Source organism: Protobothrops mucrosquamatus, unplaced genomic scaffold (genome assembly GCF_001527695.2).
Source record: "Protobothrops mucrosquamatus isolate PMUCROS unplaced genomic scaffold, P.Mucros_1.0 scaffold380, whole genome shotgun sequence".
Taxonomy (NCBI): domain Eukaryota; kingdom Metazoa; phylum Chordata; class Lepidosauria; order Squamata; family Viperidae; genus Protobothrops; species Protobothrops mucrosquamatus.
The window spans coordinates 197,666-218,547 of NW_015386712.1; the positions used below are offsets into that span (position 1 = coordinate 197,666).

Below are 20,882 nucleotides of genomic sequence, written 5' to 3' on the forward strand. Positions count from 1 at the left end.
TAAGGTTAGGGATATAATTAGTAAATAAATAATTTAGTGTGATTCGTTCAACCAACTTCACTTCTAGCAGTTTTATTTTTAGGCAAAGGGACATTACTGTTTGATTAGAGTTAGCCTATACCAGGGGTAGGTAACCTTGGCTCTTTTATGACTCGTGGACTTCAACTCCCAGAATTCCTGAGCCAGCATGGTATACCCCTGGCCTATACCAACAGAAAATGAATAAAATAGCCTACTTAATTTTCAATTAAAGACATACATAAAAAGAGAAAGAAAAAGGCCCAACATTTTCTAGCCCTAGAAAATGTATTGTCTTATGGTAGACATTGGAATTTCAAACTTTCAAGTTTTGAAAGAATGCCATCTCTCATGGGATGTGGTTGCAGTACATACCTGTAATTCAAAGTGTAATCAGTATAAATTGGTAAGAGGAAGATAGTCAAGGAGCCATTTGTAGCCCCTGAAATCTTTTTGTAGATCATGGAACCACCTCTGATGGTACAGTAACAGCAAATGTCAGCAATTGGTATTAGTTTCCATTCCCAAGGAAAAGTCGAATCTTGACCATTTTAAGATCTAGAAGACATGTAATACATTTTAAAACCCAAGAAACCTAGCTTCAAAGACCCAAAGATGCTTTTTCACCATAGACATCTAGCTTCAAAGAGTCAGCCTCCACATCAGAAAATCACACTGCTCTACATTGCTGCCAAACCCATTCCATGCTTGTACCCCAAGTAAAGTATGAGTCTTGTCCATCAAAACATTGTCTCTCCGTACTAAAGAGAAGAATTGTTCAGATAGCTCAGTGATATAATAAGAGCAACTACACTGGTTTCTAAGTTGCACTTTTCACCTCCTTCCCCCCTCCCCCCTCCCAACCTTCACATTTGTGGGAGTGCCCTGTTAGTCTGCTTCAGTAAATACAAGAAAAAGCATTTTGGTCCCTTTATGGTTGAATTGATTTATTGTAGCATAAACTCTTGTGAATTCATGTCCATGAGACACAAGAGTAGTCAGAAGCATATTTATGTGAAAGCTTGATACATCTGGAAGACACCTGGTTGGGGAAGGCTGAACTAAAATAACAAAGTGTAACAATCCAGTTCAAAGGAAAGCAGTTTTAACAAACAAGATAGCAAATTTAATTAGTAAATTGGTAAAAATGTAGGCAGAATGAGAAGGGTTTTCATTTGTTGGACTAATATAACTATCATGTCGAAAGCTGTAATCTGTGATGCTGCATCTCTCAATAGAGTTTACTTTATAACAATCTCCAGACAGTGCGGCCAGCATGACTCATAGTCCAGCACATCTGGAGTATACCAGCTTTGGAAGGCTGACCTAAAATATTGTGTTAGGGCTTAAATTATCCAGAGGGTGAGTAAGAAAGACTCCTGACAAATATGCCCCAAATATCTCTATATTAAAGCAATAGGGCACTGGTGCCATATCTATCACCTATTCTAACCCTCCCTGCCTCCTTCTTCCTAAACATGAGGTTTAAACAACCTTCCTTGTGCTTCCTAGTGCACATATACACACAAACCATTTAAATACAACAAGAGTACTCACATATAGGCAATACATAGGCACCCATCCTGATTACTCTCTCTCTCTCTCTCTCTCTCTCTCTCTCTCTCTCTCTCTCACACACACACACACACACACACACACACACACTCACACACAGAGGCAACATATACACACCTGTCCTGATTAGACATACACATTTGCACATGTGTGATTAGTCTCTGGGTAGAAAGTTCTCTCTCTTTTATACACAGGGACAGATGCAACATTAGTCAGGAGAAAATACATATGACTTTTATGGACAGCGCTGACAAAAAGGTTGAAAAAAAGTTTAGGAATGTTCTTTCCCTACCTTAGTTACTTTCTGGTTTGTTCAGTGTAAACAATTGTGGCTTAGTTCATACTTCATGCTTAGGTAAGCTATGATTTACAAAGTCTTATAGTTGTATTCAAACATCATAAAAGGCCAAGCCACACAATTCATCTTAAGTGGAAAAATGATGTGTCAATCCATCCAATCATGTACAATAGCCTCTTTTTGACCAGTTGTAGTATTAAGCCAAGCCTTACAATTTTGCCTCAAGATGATATGTGAATGAGACAAAGCAGATTTGCACGTTTATGTTAGTTTCCACCAACACAGATTAATTCCAGAACAAAACCCACCCATCCGGTGAGTTTATCTGAAAAGAACTAACATTACACAATTCCTTATACAACATGTGGCACAATAAAATAATAAAAAAAAACTTTGTGAACTTACTCAACGTACGACTCATTACTCTGGCTATTCAGAACTGCAGCTAAAACTTACTTATTGCAATAACGTCAGCCAGATCATAAGGGTTGTTTAGAGAAAATGTGCAATTAGCTTAAAGATACCTGCAGGGAAGGGAGGAAATTTGGCACTTCGTGCCTAAAGAAGCTGCCCTGTTATAATAAGGACCAAAATAAATGGTATGAGGCTGTCACAATCCATAACGATATACTTCCAGATAAAGATAACAATATATCTGACATCAGCTTCATGAGGACATTGCAGGCAGATTCACGCAAGAGCTGCTTCCATTACAAGGAGATGTTTTCTTCATCCCTTTGCTACAATCCATGTGGAGAACAATGCAATCCCTTTTATGACTTGTGAATGATTTCCAGAAGAAATTATTTCTTGGAGAGAGAACAAGAAAGAGGTGGAGTTTACCCAACCCAGAAATCAATAACATGCTTTAGTTGGTTTTGACTTTGGCTGAATGTATTGTACGAGCTCAACCCCAGCTCATGCACAGAGGATTTCCCATGCTGTAATTTAGTGTACTAGCTGAAATGGCAGCAATTTTGTCCTAGCTATCACTAAATTATTCAGGGTTAGGATACTGAAGCTTCTGCTTAATGGAGCTGAAAAAACTACCAGAGCACCTTCCTCATTATGTGTCTATTGCCATTCATCAGTACCTTTGTGCAGTCACAACAGATCTTGCTGAATAAAATACAGACTACATTGATGCTCATTTAGTGGTTCCCTGGCCCCATTAATACTATGTAATAAGTTTACTTCTTGTCCCAAAGGTGCTTTTTCAAAAGGCAACTGGACTTTGTTTTTTCCTTGATGACGTTTTGCTTCTCATCCAAAAAGCTTCTTCAGAACTTCTCCAAAACTGAAGAAGCTTCTTGGATGTGAAGCGAAACATGTTCAAGGGAAAAACAAAATCCAGTGACCTTTTGAAAAAGCTCTTTTGGGACAATAATGACCTGGATGACTGAGAATCTCCACAGACAAGTTTACTTCTTGGGAGAAAAGCCCGACCTTGTGCCCGAATATTGCAGATTATTGGTAAAATTTGAGAATGTCAGGACTTGAGGGAGCCATTCTAGACAATAGAATTTTTACAGCAGTGGAGCCTCACTGGTATATATTTTTACTTTCCAAATTACTTTAAAAAAATAAAAATAACCTTTCGTTTCCCTCACAGAAGAGCATTTCCATTTGTCACTCTCCTTGCCTTGTCCTCAAGGGCTCTTGGAAGAAACTGCCAACAATATGCCAATACAAGACAGGCTGTGCTCTTGTTCAGTTGAGGTGATGGAGGCAGTTTTGCATGTTTTGTTATGCTGTGCTTTTTATCAACCACAATGCTGCAGATTATTAGTGTCCCTACTCACTTTCCACTTAGAGAAGTTGCAGAATAGAGAACTAGGTGAAGATCTGGGACTGGCTTTATTTAGAAGCTGAGAGCTGACACTCAATGAAGAGTTCTGGCACCTTTTTTGGATGGAACCTTGTAGGGTAGGCAAGGCGGGTTGTATGACGTGTGTGAGTTCCGGCACCTTTTTTTTTTTTTTTTTTAAGAAAAAAAGCACTGCCCAAGGCAATATTAATCCTGCCATCCCCAAAGAGTTCTGTCAAGCAGTGAGTTTAATAAGATGATCATATTCATTAGACAGGCCATCATATCAAATAGTTTTCCTTTTGCTTTTTCCATGGATGGAGCTGAAATACAGTTATTTTCTGTAACATCTCTGGAAGCAGCAGCAAATACACTGAATCAGCATAGTCATGTGATTTCTGCAGGTATTTGCTTCAGTTCACAAATCGGTTTAGATGGGATGAAGGAATTAAATACGAACAGACACTCCCTTTAAAGTATTACGTTGCCCTAATATTTATTTGTATGATTGAAGCCCCACCCATTTCTACATATATGTAAAATTATATGTTAAATTATGCAATGGATGTAAAAAGGGGCAAGGTTTTGATTAGCCAGTCATGGCCATCTCTTGATTTTTTTTTTATTTTGATAGATGCATGTAAGAGAACCATAATTTGAAGATTGTAAATTATTTAAGAGGGCATTTTATCCTCAGTCCAGCAGGCATGGCTAAAGATATATTTGAGTTTGTCCAAGGTTTGGTTTTTTTTTAAATTATGGTTCATCACACAGTCAGCCAGATGTTTAGATTGGGTTTGGCATTTTTATTAACCTATCTATCATTATTATTATGGACTGTTTTTACAATAGTAGACATTCACACCTTGTAAATTACCTGCATCTTTGTTTCCTTAATCCATCAACAGATTTGACAGCCTAGACCTGCATTATTCAGTTTATTTCCTGATTCCAGCAATCAGCTTCAATTCATCCCCTTCAAATCGGGGATCACCATAGTTTGTAGATCATATGACTCATCATACATTTCTATTGTGAAATTTGAAAAGTGCTTTGTTATCAATTCTGTATCATCATAGGGTTTGAAAATAATCATTTATTGAAAAAATACTGCAATTGAAAAATCAATTTTCTGATCCTGGGGAAAGTTATTTATTTATTTAATATTTATTTATTTATTTATCCTACTTATGTAGCTGTTCACCTCACTCATGACGCTTTTCATACACCTCTAGGCCTAAGTACAGTACATGAATTTTTTGTATGGCGAAAATTGCTATAATTTTTATCATGGATACCAAGAAGGTTAAGCATTTAGTGTGTCCTTCCCCCTTCCCATTTGTCCTCCTTTCTATTTGTCTCTGTCCTCTGTCCTCCTTTGCCTGTTCAGATACCTGGTAACCTTATTCAGGTGTTATTGAAAAGACTTCAAACCCAGTGCCAGGCAACCCTCTCTGGGGCATCTCTCTCACCAAAAACATTTGCCAATAATCTCTGCTTACCTCTCATTCTCTGTGGTAGCTCTGGGAACTCTCAGGAGAATCTGAGATTTCAGCCAGGTTGATATAGGGCCGGTAATTTTCAGGTAACTAATAAGGAGTTGAAAAGTAAATACTAGCATTCTTGGCTGGGCTGGGAAACCAAATGCAAATCAGTGCAGCAGATAAAGTACTAGTATAAATCAATGCAAATATAAAGTTCCAAATAAAATGTGGACCAACTGAAGCTTGTTTGTTTGTTTGTTTTGAAATAATTTTCACAATTTTCTCACTTTGCTTGTGGTTATTAAGTAGAATTGGATCTTGGGTTTCTGTGTAGTTTACACAGACTTACAACCACAACTGAGTCCAGAACTTCCATTGAAAAGCAAGGTGATTGATAAGTGAGTCACGCCTGATGTTACAATGTCTCTTGCCATGGTCATTAAGCAAATCACCACAATCATTAAGTCAATCCAGCTTCCCCCATTAACTTTGCTTGTCAGAATCCCCCAGAGGAAGTCTCAAATGGTGATCATGTGACCTGGGATGCTGCAACTGTTGTAAATACATGTTGGCTGTCAAGCGCCCAAATTTTGATTATGTGATCACGGGGATACTGTGATATTTGTAACTGTGAAGACCAGTTGTAAGTCACTTTTTTCCATCACTGTCATAACTTCAAATATTTGCTAAATGAATGACCATAAATGGAGGACTATCTGTAATATAGACCAGAAGGACTGTGGCATATTTTAGATTTCTGTATTTCTCTATAATGCAAATGAATTATTAGATCAAGTCTCTTCCATCCTCCTACAAGTTCACAATTAGTTTTTGATAAAGCAGCCTTCTCTAACTAGTAGGCAGATGTTCCTCAGCTTTTGGATGTTCATGAAACACGTGCTGGGTTAGCCATTAAGCAAAATTAGCACAAGCCTAGGATACCAAATAAATGGGGAGTACCATAGAGTTTTTTTTCCTCCTTCTTATCATGCCCTGAACACTTTCACTGCCATTCTCAACTTTAAATTTTCAGCGTTTACTTATGGAGATATAACATGTCATTTAAGCAATGGAAGGGCTGGGAGGCACCATTGTGAGCCTGTTTAGGATATCAATTGCCCTCAATCCAGCTCAGTGCTGTGTGTGCATAATCTGCAAGCCAATTGCGTGCAACATCTTGGCAGCAGCCCGGCTTAACCTTGTGAACTCCTAGCAGAGGGGATGGTCACTGGAGTTATCACTATTTTCAAAGGAAGCGCTTCTGCATTATTACTGTGATATCTAGGAGGGAAGCTTGGCATACGGACTTCAAAATATTCCAAAAGATTTTATTTATTTATTAGATTTTTAGCCTGCCTTTATTATTTTTATAAGTAATTCAAGTCGGCGAACCTATCCAGCACATCTTCCTTCTCCTATTTTCCCCACAACGACAATCCTGTGAGGTGAGTTGGGCTGAAAGAGCATGACTGGCCTAAAGTCACCCAGCTGATTTTTCATGCCTAAGGCTGAACTAGAACTCAGTCCCCTGGTTTCTAGGCCAACACCTTTATCACTACATCAAACTAGCTACATCAAACTAGCCAAGAAGAATAAAGGAGAAGGAGGAAAAAGCAAAAATGTCAAGTTGATAGAATGTCATGTTAAAGACTCTAAGTCTCCTTTTGCTCTATTATTAATTGGCCTTCAGTCTGATATGCTGCACTTCCAGAGCTAATAGGACCCCAAACGCCTAGTTAATTATTCATCTGCTGTGACTTTCCTACAATCTCAGACATAGGTTTTATTCCTTGGATGGTGACTCAGCCCTTCTCCTCCATGAATTTTCCTTTGAAGTGCAGGTACTGATCTGTACTATATCTTCAATGGATTAGAAGAAACAGGAGATACTGTTTCAGCTCCCACTTTTCGTTTGTAGTTTGTATACAAATATTTGTGTTGCCTTTTGTTCTGGATTGTCTTTGGATTCAGTACATGATATAGTCCCTGGAACAACCCAAAGTGTCTGAGGAGTAATAACCTGCTCCCCCCAACATCTACTAATATTTTTTTGTCCTTGTATTAATGGATTAAAAAAAAATCTGGTAACTGGAGAGAATTAAAGAAGATCAGTGTAATGTACTTTCCTGGTCTGTTCTGTTAAAACACCCATGAATTCCACTTCAGCCTCATTGCTTGGGTGGCTGTCTAGGCTTCCTAACAAGATTCAAAACCTGCTCTGCAACTTTATTTGAATGAATGAAACTTTTCTTCTTTTTTCCATTCCAAATTGACTGATTTGATTGATGTTTCTCCCTATGTTTATTTTGCATGCGCGCGCACACACCTGCACACACATTGTAGCTTTTTGTCCTTTTCCCCTCTGTCAAGGGCATTGCAAAAGTAAGAAGGCCCTTTCCTTTTGCCCATTGAGTGCTATGCTATCTGAAGAGTGTCCTCTCCCTGGTAATACACAGCCCAAAGTCCAATTCTTCTGCAACATGTAAAGTGAGTGTGATGTTTGGAACTGTAGAATCACCTGGAAGAAAGAGCAGAAGCCCATGGAGGAAGCACTTTCAGAACATTGGGAAAAACAAGTTTCATTGGGCTATTAATGACATCCATGCTTCCAATGCAGTGCGTGGTTTTTTTTTTTATATATTTTGTAATTATAATTCTTATGTTGTCTAATTTCTATTTAAAAATGATCCTTTTCTGCTTTGCATTCCCTATGAACAAATTTTACACATGTCAAATGTGCTTTGATTTGCTCTTATCTTTGGTTAACTCTTCCAAATGTGAGCTTGGCACTTGAGATAGATATAGACAACAGAAAAAAACAAGGACTGCATAGCTTTCCAAAACATTTGAAAAGGACTGCAATAACTATTTTAATATTTCTCTAAGGATAATAATAGATCTTTCCTTCTAGCATCTTTGTTTTAGACTCCTACCACTAATCAGTATACCAATTTCATTCTGTTTCAATGGTCTGTCTCCATCTGGTATCCTCTGTAAACTTCAACCTGATGACTAACTTTGGCTGATAATTTTAATGAAGCTATACTAGTATGGCGGTAGTAAGCAGCACGGTGCCCTCCAGATACTTTGAATCACTTATTACTCCCATAAATCCCAGATAATGTGACCACCGGTCAGAGTTTATGGGAATGTTACTTTGAAACAACTGGAAAGCACAAGTTGCCCACCACTTGATTAAATAGCTTTCCCAAAATGTTAGCTAATTTAGGTTTTTATAAACTTGAGCATAATAGTATTGACCCATGGAAACTAACCCTCCCCCCAAATGATAATGTAATTTCCTCATTGAGGAAGTCAGGTTTTTTTTTTTTTTTTTTTAAAAACCCACTTATCATATACGTTCACATTTGGCCTGGCTTGGTTTTCTTCCTCTTTTCAAGTATTTTTATTCTGTTTGGACAAAGATAAAAGATGCAGCATGTTTTCAAGTTTTCAAGTTTAAGAAAATGGTCTGTTTCAGTTTCTCCATTCACCAATATGCTGATCTAAATATTCTCTCTCTCTCTCTCTCTCTCTCTCTCTCTCTCTCTCTCTCTCTCTCTCTCTCTCTCTCTCTCTCCTTCCCTCTCTCTCTTTCTCTCTTACACACACACATGATTGTCCTTTGAGTCTCATGGCCATATATATATGGCAATACTTCTCACCCTTGGCAACTTGAAGATGTCTGGACTTCAACTGGCTGGGGAATTCATGGAATAATAATAATAATAATAATAATAATAATTATAATTATAATTATAATTATAATTATAATTATAATTATAATTATAATTATAATAACAACAACAACAACAACAACAATAATTGGAAGGGACCTTGGAGGTCATCTAGTCCAACCCCCTGCTCAGGCAGGAAACCCTATATCAGGGGTAGGCAACCTTGGCTCTTTTATAACTCGTGCACTTCAACTCCCAGAATTCCTGAGCCAGCATGGCTCAGCTTGGAAACTCTCCCTTTCCCCTCAGCATGGCTGGCTCAGGAATTCTGGGAGTTGAAGTCCACGAGTCATAAAAGAGTCAAGGTTGCCTACCCCTGCCCTATACCATTACAGACAAATGGCTGTCCAGTCTCTTCTTAAAAACTTCCAGTGTTGGATCATTCACAGCTTCTGGAGGCAGGTTGTTCCACTGATTAATTGTTTTAATTGTCAGGCAATTTCTCCTTAGTTCTAGGTTGCTTCTCTCTTTGGTTAGTTTCCATCCATTGCTTCTTGTCCTGCCTTCAGGCGCTTTGGAGAATAGCCTGACTCCCTCTTCTTTGTGGCAGCCCCTTAGATATTGGAACACTGCTATCATGTCACCCCTCGTCCTTCTCTTCATTAAACTAGACATACCCAATTCCAGCAACCGTTCCTTATATGTTTTAGTCTCCAGTCCCCCAATCATCTTTGTAACTCTTCTTTGTACTCTTTCTAAAGTCTCAACATCTTTTTTACATTGTGGTGAAGTCCACACATCTTCTAGTTGCCAAGGTTGAAAAAAAAAACACCATTGTATGGTGAAGCTTTTTTGAATAAATAAATCCTTGCCTTTTAATTTTAATGAGACCAACATAATTATTCCTTAACCAGGCAAAAATCCAGTTATGCGTGTTTTAATTAAAGAACCATTTCCTTGATAAATGTGGATGCTAAGATTTTAACAGCTACTTTGGTCTACAGATTACAGTTTGTTCTTCCAACTGTTGTAAATCAAGCTGGATTTAGATAGAGTCTGACAATATCATATGTTTAATCAATGGTTTTGCTCCAACTCAAAATAGATACACGTTTTTGGGATGCTGAGAAAGTTTTTGACACATTAGATTTTTCCAAAGATTTATATTTTGCATGATATTATGCATTCCATCCTAAATCACATGTTATCATTAAGGGTGTGTTTTCCTCTTGCTTGCATTTTATGCTAAAGCACACAATAAGGATTTCTGCTTTCTTCCTTTTAAAAAAATGTGTTAGCTTTCTTGCCTGTCTAATTAGAAGTTCTGAAAACATTACAACAATTTCATCAGAGCATATGATTCTACTACATGTTATTATATAATTATAGGTAGTGTTTTATAGATAGACCAGAAAATGTTAGCCTTAATCTCATTTTATTCAGCTATATGTTCAATAACCTCTTTGGTTACTCTAGTACAGGGGAGTAAATCAGAATTGATGTCATGGAGTCATATCAAGAATGTTGTCATAAAACTATAGGACTAAAGTTTCAGGTTATGTTTTTATTGTTTGTCATATTAAATGAGTTCTCAAGAGATTTTTTTCAATTGATAGATATGAATTTATCCTTTATTTCACTGCAAATGAAATAAGAGCTAGATAGATGTGTTTGAGATAAATTACATTTTGAGGGGCTTTTAAGGTTTATTCTATTATGTTCACATTACTTTCAATTAATATATAAGATTTTTGGCAAAAGCATGCTGCAAGACTTTTCACTGTGCAAAATGACAATTTCCAGTCAGAGTTATTTATTTAAAATGGGCCATTCTTCTTCTTCTTCTTGTGGCATATCCGTTATCGGATGTTGGCGATACATAGTTCAAATGAATAAATTATCCATTAAGAAAACTGGATTTAACCTTCTACATTTTCAGAGCCCTCACTGGGTATTATTCTAACTTTGGTCACTAACTGGAATAAGAAAATTAAGAATTTGTTTCTTATCTTGAAATAATTCTTTGATTATACTATAGTTCTGACATGTATTGGGATAGCTGTTTGTTCAGGGATCTTATTTAATATTTGCATTTAATACTGCAAAAATCTATGGAAAAGACTGAATTGCAAATATACTTTTGACCCTTTATGGGATAATTCCAGTTTTTTTTCTAAAAAAAGACAGATCTACTTATGGATAAATTAGACTTCTCATAGTATTACGTTGGATTAAACAGTTCAAAAGAAGGACGCCATTTTAAACACTGTTTTTATTTTTTATTTTTTTGTTTCCTGCCCAGAGTTTGTTTGGGTGTTGGTTGGTTAAGATGGACAGACTTATACATTTGTGTAATAAACATTTTCTTAACTGATCATGTGTCTTCAAGTCTATGTCGACTCCTAACAATCTCTGCACACATACAAGCAAACAAATATTGCAGGTTGACCACAACTTTTTCAAGAGTTCTGGGGGCTGTCCCCAAGATTTTCAAGAGTCCCAGAATTCTGGGCTCTCAGATGGGGTATTTCTGGGCTAGACTGGGGTCTTGGTCTTTCTTTCACATCTGGCAACCAGACTGATTCTCCAGACTAGACCTTGGAATGCAGTTTCCTCCCTGTGGAACAATAAATACCCTTGCAGAATGACAGGAAAAAGGAGCTGCTACATAGAAAACATGTGTTTGGATGAGAGTGGCAATGGTTAAAATGTTGCTTTATGTTTAGTCATACTATGGGTTAAGTTCACCCTCAGCTCTGGAAAATCATAATATCAGAAGATCCCACAACCAATCTAAGGCTCTGTGGAAAAGGCAGGACACAAATCAAACAAAACAGGAAAGAAAAACAGCAGTGCTCAGTCAGAACTGTTGTGTTTACCAGATTAAAGGAAAGTGATCTTTTCTATTGTTCAACAACTTGAACAGGTCTTGGGGATATTCTTAGAATAGTCAGTAAACTGATAGAACTGGATTTTTTTCTATGCTTGTTGTCACACTCTAAGCTAGTGTTTTCAAATTTGGCAACTTTAAGATATGTGAACTTAAACTCCCAGAATTCTCTACCCAACAGTTGGCTGGGGAATTGTGGGAACTGAAGTCCAGACATCTTAAAGTTGCCAAGTTTGAAAAACACTGGTCTAAGGGTTCAATGATGGCAGCAAATTGGATGAGGAAACAATAACCAAAACTTAATCCAGACAAGACAAGGAGAATATGAGAATCGTATTTGTGTCCGTTTTTGTGTGTATATTAAAATGGTCAAGATGATGACTGCAATTCTATGCAGCGCCAGCACCATGCATGTGAAATAGGGTGGGATTTCAACCACAGTTATGGCCATAGGAGTCCACTTCTGCCTGCCTTGTAAATTGCTTTTGTTCTTGAGTCAATCAATCCCTTCCCAATTCTCTATGACCTGTTGGGCAGCGTTTATGAAGGTTGTTTATCAGGAATTGCTTCTCTGAGTTCTTGTGAGCTCAGTTTGTGGCATTAGCAATAGTCCTTAGCCACTATATCTCTTGCTGGCCTCTTTTTCTATTGCCTTTATTTTCCCAATATGGACCTGCCTACATTGTAGGATCTGCAGGTGAGGCTCTACTTGGTTGTTCCTCCTCACAATTCAGGCTGCATTTGATAGGAAAGTGAAAAAGAATCATTTCAGTGATGACATCAAACTTGGGAATTCTTTCCCTTGGAAGACATGCTTGGCCCATTGTTGGGAGGAGTTGGAGTGGGTAAGAAGACTTGCTCTTTTTCTGATATCAGTTATGGCATTTTAATGGGATTATTTTAATCTGAACGCAGACTATTCATGTTTTTGTGCCTCTGTTTTTATTTGATTTAGGTTGGTTTGAGGTGATTTGATTGCATCTATGAATTTAATACGTTTCCTACATTGCTTTTTGGACCAATCTTGATTGCTGAGTTCTTTTGGAAAATGTTAGGCTATACTTATCTTTGTGAATCTGGCTGAATCTGAAATTGATACTCCGACACCCAAGATAATCCTTGGGTTGGTAAAAAATGTAATTATTATCAATCCATATAGAGGAATATGAGGGTTAGGATCTGGGGCATCTTATTATCATATAACTCTATTTTCTTTAGCTCAGTACCCATAAGCTACAGTTGTATTACAGGCCTTGGTTCTTGTAGCCAACATGGATATTAAGAATGCTAGCTGGGGATCATTGGAACTGTTAAATTATTTTGGAAAGTGTCAGATGGTGAAGGGGCATTTCAGTGAGAGGTAAAAACTACTCCTGAAAGTCCAGGGACTTTGACCTTCATTTTTAGTTGATTCATGCCAACTGCAGTCAAATGTGATGGAAGCTGGAAGACGCAGCTGATGCCATCTGGCAAGCAACAAAGAACTACCGGTACATAACATCAGAAGCAAAGATATGTGTCCTCCTTCAAACTGCCACAATTTAAAGCCCCAGTGCTCCGATAATGATGTACTTTAGTTCCCACATACTCTCAGCAGAAATTGTGCCAGCTTGGCACATATTCAAAAAGGCTTTCTATAGAAAGGTAAGCAGATAGATCCTAAATATATGTGCTTGGAATGAATGAATTTCGGCCTGTTGGCTTCTAAGGGGGATGCAAGAAAGTGTTGTTAGATGTTCTTAAACTGATATGAGAACATATATTTAAATTCATGGTGTTTATGGGCTTTGGGTAAGGAGTAGCAATGAAATCTACATGCAAATCTCTTTGGTCAATAGGTTTAGTAGTACAGGATAGAAAATCCTATCTAGAACAATGTGGTTCTAGAGAGATATATAACCCTAACCCTAACCACCTAAGCTTAACCTGGACCTGGACTGGATGGATTGCATTCAAAATGGCATACAGCAATTTCCTGCATGTCTAACCAGCAATACAGTTTTTAATGTGCTTTAAGTTATGTGTGCACTGGCACCAGGCAGCAGGAAACTAAAAGTTCTGAGAATCATCTCACAGATAATAATAGTGCAAAGGTGCTGAGACAAAAATATGAGGTGAAGGGGAAGTTGAGGCTGCGTGCCAGGCAACAGTTTGCAAGAAAGCAATATGTTACAATTATAGACAAAACACCGTCTCTTTGTTTACACCAGATTCTGGATGTTTATCACTTACACATTCAGTATCATGGTCTGTATTTGGAATGAGGAAGGAAACAGACTCTGGTGATGAGCCTTATGTGTTTTTATTCTGCCTTTTACCACAATCCTTACGTAGTTTTGCATCTGGAAAGGCATAAATAAATAGTGCAGTTCTATGCATAAGGTCCCACCTCGCTGACTGAGATGTAGTATTGATTAATCAAATTTATATAGCTGCCCATCTTGCATGAAATGACTCTGGGTGGCATACAACAATCAAATAAAAGCAAGGATTATATAAATATAATTTTCATAAAATATGAAACAATCGTTATTAAAAAATAAAATATATGAAGAAATAATATATACAAAATATGGAGAAAGTAAATCTATCAATACTAGAGCCATCTTAAGAGGTTATTGGTTCTCTGGGACATAACCAAGTCTTGAGGGACTTCTGGAATATTAACAGGGATGGAGCTGGAACGTGACTTAGTAGGGAAGAAAGTTCCACTAGAGGGGTGCCATCGCAGAGAAGGCCCGCCTCCTGGAAGTCATCAAAGTTAAGACTCTAATACAGGGGTAGTCAACCTTGGCTCTTTTATGACTCGTGGACTTCAACTCCCAGAAATCCTGAGCCATCTAAGCTGGCTCAGGAATTCTGGGAATTGAAGTCCACGAGTCATAAAAGAGCCAAGGTTGACTACCTCTGCTCTAATAGATGATACTCACAACATATTTTCTCTGCCAGATCTAATGAGTTGGGCCGATGTAATTGGGGAGAGGCATTCTCTCAGATAACCTGGTCCCAGGCCATGAAAGACTTTATGGGTTAAAACCAGCACCTTAAATAGGACTCCCCCAAAACCTGGCAGCCAATGCAGCTTGCGACCCAGAGGTGTAACATGTGCTGTTCTGAGAGCCCACATAACTGCCCACACTGCTGCATATTGCACAAGTTGAAGCTTCTGGATACACTCAAGGGAAGCCTCATGTAAAGCACACTAGTCTAATCTGGAGGTGACCAAGGTATGAGTGACTTTGAGCAGAGTCTTCCAAATGGACACAATTGATACACCACATTAAACTATGCAAAGGCACTCCTAGCTACGACTGCCACTTGCTCTTCAAGCAGGAGTTGTGAGTGTAGGAGGACCTCCAGATTGCACACCGCATCTTTCTGGGCACTGCAACCACATCCAGTATCAAAGAGGCATAGTTCTAAACCCCGAATCTATGCTTACAGAGCAGGAGAACAAGCACAGCCATGTCCAACGCAGTCTGTCCTCTCATCAGTTCTTCAATCTGCTTCTCCAGAAAGTGGCCCCAAATTCCTAAAGCAGCCCCCAGGTCCAATCACTGCCATTTCAGATTAGAAAAAGCAGCTGCCAAAAACCAGGGCAACTCAGCAATCATGACTGGCAAAAAGCTGAGAAAATGCCACAAAATGCCCTCAAAGCAACAAAAGAGGCAACTACAGCCATCTTCCAGTATATTGTGCTACAGTCCAGGCTAGCCCAGTCCTCCATCCTTGAAGTTCAAATAGGTAGAAAAGTCCACTTCCACTTATAAAACCACCACTAAAAGCCATCATCATGCATGTCATGCCAAACAATTAAGAGAGCCTAATTGTGGCTCTCTTAATTACATGAGAGAGACAGCATGATAGATATAGAGAGGCTCAGAATAAATTTCTAACTTTCTATTGAGCTGTGTGCATGCGCTTGCCAGCCGCTCGCATGGAACCATCTCCGCTCCCCTCCCGGTCTGCAAAACTGAAAAGGTTAGGGAATTCTGCTCTGTCTGGCTTTGTTGTTGTTGTTTTTTTAAAAAATAATTTATTTATTGGAGTAGTTAAAGAAGAGCTACATAAATTAAAAATAGAAGACAGAAAGGGGACAGAGCAGATAATAAAATATCAGTAAATATATTATAATTACTGTAAAATTTAAAGTTCATTAAGAGAATTATATCATCTGAAGAAATTACTAGGAATCTCTATATGACTCTGAACATCAAATTAATATCAATATCATCACTGTTTGCTATGCTTCCAAAGAAAAATGTACATAATCACATAAATGAAAAAGACCAAAGAAGTAAACAAATAAAAAAAGGAAAAATAGCATGAAAGAGAAAAACCAGTAAAAATGATATTGGGAAATGTAACTTTAAATGCCCTCCCACTGTACTTAGGTGATGATTGCATCAACATATTTATAAATATTGAAATTGTTTCTAATTACTGGCTTTACGTCAATTGTTTCCCTCTTAAAAAGCATACTCAATGTAATTGAGTTTGATTTGTGTGACACGTGATATATGGCTTCTCTGATTCCCCATGGACAGCCCGGAGGCCAGTTTTGCATAAGGGTTCATGTGTGTTATGATGAGAGGCTTATCCTGTGCAAGAATCAGTTTTGTAACTCTGTGAAAGAAGGAACACTTGAAAATATGGCGGCATTTTTAATGCTTTTCTGATTACATCAATTCTACCGCTTGCTGTCAAGAATTCGGGTTCAACTCTTAAGACTACTTGTTCTCTAATCCAGTGTTTTTCAATCTTGGCAACTTGAAAATGTGAGAACTTCAGCTTCCAGAATTCTGGGAGTTGAAGTTCACACATCTTCAAGTTGCCAAGGTTGAGAAACATTGCTCTAATCAACCACAAATGTAACCTTTGAAAGAATTCGGTGATTCCTTGTTTTGGTTCCTTGCCCAATAATGCAGAGAGAGATCTCTCCCTTCTCATTCCTTGGTCCTCACATGCCTGTTCATAAGCTTCCCTTGAGATCAAATCATTCAGCAGAAAGGACAAATTACTTCACTACAAGGTGATGCAAAGTTGATTCATATCTTGTCTCTGAGATCTGATTCAGTCATGGCAATAATTTTTTTTAGCTAATAAATATAGAATAATAAACTTTCTCTTGTGAACCTGTTAGAGCTGCAGCACTGAAAATCTAATCTGGAGTATTCTATCACCTCACACTAGGTTGTTTATTATTTATTTATTTATCAAATTTATTTGCTAATCATCTCAGGGTTCGAGGTAACTCTGAATGTGTGTGTGTGTGTGGGGGGGGGTTCAGCTACCTTTGCTCATTGTGCAAAAAAAAAAAAAGGCCTTCACTAAAAAGCTGTCAGAAGAAAGTTTTTTGAATAATCTGACTCATAAACTGGGCTAGCTAGAAGATGCTATTTTGCTGTTTATAATAAGGATTGGAAAAGGCCAAGTTCCATTTTATTTAGGAACTTAAACAACAAATCCAACTTTCAGCATCATTCCAGACCAAACTGGAATTATCCTATCAAAGAACAATGAATAATGAATGTGCCCTGAATGTCCCAAGCCATGTTTTCTTATTTAGAGTTATAATTCGCCATCTGGATTCCATGTGTGATAGTTAAAGAGCATGTAATCACATATGAAGGCCAACATTCTATTATTACACATTGGAATGATGTTGATGATGATTCTGATATAGGAAAAAGATTATTTATCTGTGAAATGGAAAATTTGTGCAGAGAATGGTAAAAGATTTAAAATAAGCCACGTATCTAGGTTACTTGTGATCCTGTCATTTGCCCCTGATCACAGAGCAAAATCGCATAGCTTGGAGGTGACTTTCTTCTACGGTAGCATCAAAATCTGAGGGAAGCCTTATCCTTCCCTAAAGGAGTTGCCAGGAACTTGTTGACCTTGGTCAATTACAAAAGACAGTTTTGCATAACCAGTATTAGGATTATTATGAAATAGAGCTCCTTCATCCTTATCACCTTTATCACCTTTATTGCTTTTTGTCCTTTGTTTGTATAGCCATCAACCAACTGAAGTGCAGTCACTGGTAGGAAGTCTGCTTCTGTCTATACATTTTTGTACAACTTATGATTGATCAGCACCACTGCTGTTACCCTAGCAGTAGCCGGCCAAGCTTGCACTGGGTGAAATCCAAAGCTGTCAGATTTTACCTCTTTTGTAACAATATCACTGATGCTCCAAGATCCGAAAATCACAGTCCCAACCATAGAGGATCAGCCACAGGGAGGATATATGGAGGTTAAGATAGCCACTGTGACTGTGTGATTGAAACCCCACCATTTTTCATGTTCTTTGATCACACAATTGTGTCCACTATGTTTGTACAGACACCCCTGCCAACATATGATCAATAGCCAACTTAGACATTTAACTTTAACGATTGAAAATAAAGAAGTAACACAAGACAAATATTCACTTCAGAAGGATTAAGCTTAAAGTTACTCCCAGAAGGAAGGCTTAAACTTTATCTAACCTTTCTGCTGAACACTCTTCCCCAACTTTTCATCTGTAATGTTCCAAACCTTTCATGGTTGCTATGATAAACAAACCATACATGACATCTCAGGCAACAGAGTCCCGTGAGAGTACTATAGCATGTCAGAGGCTAAATGCATGATAATATTTTATATATTCCTATATTGGCCCAACTAGGTCTAGGATGATGACTGCTCAGATCTTGAAGTTTAGACTAAGCACAGGAAATCCAGTTTTAAAGGATTTTGCAGTTCTTAAAAATTGGCATGGAGTATGAAATAGATACCTAAATAGTTGGCACAGGACAGAATCAGGACAATTTTTCTCTCCCCAGTTTAGGAGAATATACTCCCCATAGTAACCCTTTTCAGTTGTAGACCTCACAAACAACTATTGTTCTGAAGCCTTTGTTCCAGAGGTCATGAACAGATTGAATAAATTTGCCCACAGGTACAACAAATACAAGATACTTGTTGGGCTAATATTTGTTGAGCTGCATAAAGCAAATATTCCTACCTCAGCAGGAATTACCTACTATTCTACTATCAAGTGAGTGGTTTACTTTCCACATATAACATCACTTCTGACCTACAAAAAACTACATTGGGTTTTATTCATGCCAATTAGGCAGGATAATGAAAGGAAAGGAAACCTATATTTAAATTTATCTCTCTTAACCTGGGAGCTAAGGCCCATTGTAATGGTCATCTGAATTGGCTCTGGGAGTGGAATTTAATTTCTCAATAATTACATCACCAATTTTGGCAGGTACTGTATGTTTTTTTAAGGAGACAGCCAATTTGGTTTAGTGATTAAGGAACCAGACTAGAAACCAGGAGACTGTGAGTTCTAATCCTGCCTTAGGCATGAAAGCCAGCTGGGTGACTTTGGGCCAGTCACTCTCTATCAGCCCATAACATCTTGCTTGCACAAGTAGCCAGTTGGTCAATATTGCCACAACCAATGGATCACTACTCGGTTGAGATGAAAAAAAGTGGAAAGAAGAAGGAAGAAGAAGAAGGAAGAAGAAGAAGAAGATTCTTAAAATTTATGTGTATCTGTAACATGTATATATGTGAAACCTGGATACTTTTATTTGTTTTATATGAATATGATAAGACTATGGAAATAATACTGCAAATATCTAAGGATATTCAAGAAATACACTGAAATATATTGCTTCAGACTAGTATAGGTCATAGACATTTGCTATAAAAAATAAATGTTTCCTTCTACACTCTGAAATCAATTTCATATGTGGTTTTTATTAATCTCCTGGTAACAATTTGGATGGACTTGCCACCTCCAGGGTGTGGTTAGGATGTCCTCAGCTCGCGTCAAGGCCTTTTTTGTTGTTTCCTGCGTGGGAGGGCTGCGGTTCTTGTTTCTGAAAAGGAATGTCATATGATGGGTCAGCAACTTCGGATCTCTCTGTCTGAATTCCACTTCCTTCCTAAATTTGATAAACAATTAAAGGAACCATTTGTTGATGTGTATGTGTGCATCACTGTTTTGGATTTTGTTTTAGTTATTTCGTTTATAATTACTGAACTGTTGCTGCTCTGTTTCTTTCAGATGGGGTGGGAAAGGCCTGGCATTTCTTTTAGGGAACTCTAGAGCAATCTTCCCTTTTTTTTTTAGTTTATATTTTTTTCTGATGTAGGATTGTGGAGAATATGAGAACCTGTGCACCATTTGGTGACCTTGTACAGTATTAACCTAAGAAGGCAATTGCCCTAATGTGTACTTGCTGTGTGAAGGAGAAGGTAGAAGAAGGGCTTTATGGCCCAAATGACTACACAGATGGACAATTTATGGGAGAAATAGCAAAAATACTTGGTGCCAGCTCTTACGGATGTGAAAGCTAACCAAAATTCATGGTATTCAGTGCAGTATCTCTTAACTAATTCATCCACATACGCATACATATATTATTAAAGTTGTTCATGCCACCATTTTTAAATTTAAAGTACAGTATTAGGTCATTGTTTGGGTCATTGTTTCAGAGATATTTCCTTATCTAAACTGAGAAACAGAATGATCAAAGGCAGGCAAAAAAGCCGTGGGATTGGGAGCAACTTCCAATTTCCTGCTGGCTTCCCCATTGAGTTTCCTTTAGGGAAGCTGATAGGGAACATCAGAAATCCCCTTCCCTTCCCTTAGGTGAGGGAGTGAGTGAGAGATTATACAAGCATCTAGGAAGATGTTAGGGAATGTTGAAAATGAGGATAAAATGAACAAAACCATGGCAGCACTGAAACAGCCACAATGTCCCCAAATTTCAATGCCATGTTGCGCATGTCTGCATGATGGTGGACGTTGTCCTTTAGCTCCGCACTAATGGAGCGGAAGAAGGGTAGAGGGGGGGCTTCGGAGACCCCCGAAGGAGCCAGAAAAGAGACCCCCGAGGAGCCAGAGGATCTGCCCCCTCCCTGGTGAGTTTTCCGGGAGGGGGAGAAGATAGCCGCGGGCCGCTCGCCGTTTTCTTTCTTGGCGGCCCCGGCTTTCTCGGCGGCCTCGGCTTCGGCTTCGGCGGCTGCGGCGGCCGCGGCGACGGCCTGGCGGCCTCAGCGGCCTCGGTTCCGATGCGCGGCCGATACGCGGCCCTTTCATCAGCGGCAACCTCGGAGGCCTCGGC

At 38.4% G+C, this 20,882-nt stretch overlaps 1 long non-coding RNA gene across 1 annotated transcript in view; it reads right to left on the reverse strand.

Annotated features, from left to right (window-relative positions):
• Positions 1–19,489: 19,489 nt before the first annotated feature.
• LOC107287348 overlaps positions 19,490–20,882 on the reverse strand; it is an 84,011-nt gene continuing 82,618 nt past the window's right edge. The window contains exon 3 of the long non-coding RNA XR_001548868.1: positions 19,490–19,631. This is a non-coding gene — a long non-coding RNA (uncharacterized LOC107287348). The remainder of the gene's footprint in view (positions 19,632–20,882) is intronic.